Genomic DNA, 3,757 nt, shown 5'->3' with positions numbered 1-3,757 from the left:
ACATTTGTTCCTCATGTCAATACCTTTCCAACCATTACCCACATGCCTATGTTTCAATTTTTCAAATGGGATTTTTGAAGAGTTGAAGTTTTATGATCATTTATGGAAACCATGTTGAATCTTTGTGCACAAGCTAATACATTGCAGGTTGCACGTCCAAATCATCTCACACTCATCTCAGCTTGCATTTGCCATTGCATTTGGGCCTCCCATGCGCCTGTACAGGCCCATGCATGGAGAACCCAACTTCACATGCACACGAGTTTCTTCATGGCTTGCATCATCCTTGCCTATAAATAGAAGGCTCCATTGACTTCCAACTTCAACCTAAAGGCACCTGAAGTTCTGCACAAGTGAAATGCCAACCTCCATTAAAAGGAATTCTGAGTTTTTCTTTCAATTTTCAAGTTCAATTTTCAACTTCATTGGTTGATCTTTGAACTTTAATTCCCGAACCTTGCTTCCTTGCCACCTCAAGAACAAGCTGCATCAAAGAATTGGAGTGGATCTAGCATTGAAAAGCTGCACTTCAAAGGTTGTTGTTCAAACTGTTTTCATTCGAAACTCCTTGGATATTGATCATTTCTTGCATTGCTTGGTACCTCTGAAGTCCTCATGTGAGAGGCAATGGATTTGTGCATTTAATTTTGTGAATTGAGTAAGTTCAGTTTGAACACCACAATTTTCCATCTCAGATTTCTCTCTATAGAGATCTTGAGTGGAAACCAAGGGCACATGGGTGATGTACATCACCCCAGCTTTCTAATGATGTATGGATTATGCATTTTAATGGAGATTTGAAAACCTGCAATTTTGGCCGGAACGGTGAGTCTCACCGGAGAAGACGGTGGTTTCCACCATCGTCCCCACGTGGACGAGTTCATGGCCATTGGATCTGTTGCTTCTAATCTAATCTCAGCGCTTCATTTGATTGACTTACTTTAATGCCATGTGTGATGCTGTTGACTCAAGTACACCATGAGCGCATGCTAATCAGCCACTTGATGCGCCATGTCAATTAATGAATCAAGATTTGACGCCTCTGGATTTTTTGTCTTTTGTTAATTTCTGTTTTAATTTTCTTTTATTTCAATTATTTTCAAAAATTCATAACTTCTTTATTTGGAATCACAAAAATATGAGACCAATTGCAAAAAAATTCTCTGGAATTCTAGTTTCTAAAAATGATTTTTAATTATTTTTGTGATTCCATTTAATATTTTTTCTGAATTATTTACTTTCAGATTGTTTTTAATTCATTTAAAATACTTTCCAATATTCAAAATTGCCAAAAATATTTTCTTAACATCTTTGAATGATGATGAATCCATGAAAAATATTCTCATCAATTTCTTAATTGATTTGAGATTTTAGTTCAATTATGTTATTTTTCTTCATTTTTAAGTGTTTAAAATTAGTTTTTGTTTTCAAAAAGTGATGGAAAATTTTGTCAAACCTTGTTTGACCATGTTGAACTTATGATGATCCAATTGGGCTTTTCTAAGTTGATTTGAATTGGATTTGAAGTTTGACCTTTATTTGTTTATTTTAATTCAAGTAATATTTTAATTCTAAAAAATACCAAAAATATTTTTATTGTTTCTTGATTTCTAAGCTTCATCTCACTTTTCTTTACTATTCATTGATGTTGATCCCATTCATTTTTGGTCAATGTGTTTTGCTTATGTCATTTGAATTTCAATTATGTACATTTCATTTCTTCTTCTTCTTCTTCTTCTTCTTCTTCTTCTTCTTCTTTCTTTTGGATAAATGAGTTAATGATTGATGGTTAGCCTTGACATATGAGGGGCTTAACCTTCTTTGATCCAAATCAAATTCATCTTGATCAAAGATCAAGTTAATTGCTTTGCATTAGAGATAGGTTGCTTCTTGGTTAAGCAAAAAACCTAAATCCATACAAGATCATTCTTCTTTTCTTTTGGCATAGCAAGTTGTAGGAGCTTGGCTTACTAGTCATGGTCTCTAACTTGTGTTTGTTTGCCTATAGTTTTATTGACCAGCCTCAGATAGGTGTGACTACTACATTAGTCCACTTACGATTGCTTAACATAGCGCTAAATTGCCTTATGGTACACTAACACTAACCACTAATTACTAACATTTAATTCAAGCATTTAATTATTGCAATTTATTTTAATGCAATTTAATTTCTTGCTCATTAATTCATTTGTCTTTGCCCTTTGCTCACTTGAGCTCATGTTTATGCTTATGCCATTTGCCTTTTGCTCACTTGAGCACATTATTGTGTATATACTATTGCCTTTTGTTTTGTTTTGTTTGTGTGAACCCAATGCAAATGGAGAAAGGACTTAGATTAGGACCTTACCTATGCTAATGGAGTTTCAAGAGCAACTAGGCCTCATGCCTTTAGAATGCTATATATGTTGAAGAGCAACTAGGCCTCATGCCTTTAGAATGCTTAATCTTGAAGATGAATTGAAAGGACCCTAATTCTAAACTCACTCTTGTCCATTTTTTATTTGCATTGTGGAACTTTTTGATTTGTGTGTTCTTGTGTGATAGGGATCCTAAACTTGAGCCAATTAGAAGAACCATTGTCATGGACATCCAAGATAAGAGATACAAAAGCCAATTGGAAGATTCCTAAGAGCTTGGTTGATTATTTGCTTGATTGCTTGAGTTATTTGCTTATTGCTTGCTGAATCCAAAGGAAAGGAGCAACTTGGATCATCTTTATGATCTCAAGAAGGGAACTCCAAGTGTTTTATTTCTCTTCCCTCATCTTTGCATGTTTAGGATCTAGCCATTCTCTTCTTCTCTCCACTCTAACCCAAGCCAAACTTTTGTGCAAACATTAACATTGTTTTCAAAATTAGAAACCTAGGCACTATGCCTTTGATTTTTCAAACTCTTTTCATAACACTTATTTTGAATTGAATCTTAAGTCAACTTTAACCTTATTTTATGAATACTTTTCATTTGTAAATACAACTTACTCAATTGTTTTTGTGGTTCCAATGACCATTTGTGTTAAAGCTTTTCATAAACATTAGCTATTAGGTTGAGTTATCATAGAGGTTGATATAATACTCACCTGTATCCTTAGTGATGGACTATAAGTCTTCCATGCTTATTATAGGGTTAACCCCTCACTAGCATGTTGAAGCTCTCCTCACATGGTAGATTTGTGGTTTTAGGTTGAGTTTTCTCCTTTTGATAACAAAAGACCTTAAGGCTTTTGACCAATCAATTCACCAACTTATTTTGAGATTTTTACCCCGAACTACGAGGTTTTGATCCTACTCTTTTTTAAGATGGTACGTAGACAATGAGTTTATCCATTCAAACACAAAATTGTAAATAAATTGTATATTCTTTTCTCATATCCCCAATCATGTTTGGACAAATATTTTCACAAATACCAACCTACCTTACATCATTTGTAAAAAGGGCTCCCTTAGAGTACTAAGGATGTTTTGGGTGCTTAAAACCTTCCCATTGCATAACCAACCCCCTTACCCATATCTCTGATATTTGTATTAGTTTTTGATTTGATCAAACTTCTCGGTTTTTGTTCGCTTTCTAACCTTTCCTTTGGATAAATAGAAGTGCAGTGGCGACTCGAATTGTATGATTTACTTTTGATTTAGTCAATAAATCTAAAGGTAACGAATACCCCGCTACACTAACTACCTTGCTCGCCAACCTGTGGAGGGTTATCAATCAATGAGGTTTGGCTTTCCAGAATAAGATATCATGTTTATTAGAGACTCCA

This window comes from Lathyrus oleraceus, chromosome 7 (genome assembly GCF_024323335.1).
Source record: "Lathyrus oleraceus cultivar Zhongwan6 chromosome 7, CAAS_Psat_ZW6_1.0, whole genome shotgun sequence".
Lineage (NCBI taxonomy): Eukaryota > Viridiplantae > Streptophyta > Magnoliopsida > Fabales > Fabaceae > Lathyrus > Lathyrus oleraceus.
The sequence above is the reverse complement of the archived record's forward strand: the minus strand, read 5'-3'. Positions refer to the sequence as shown.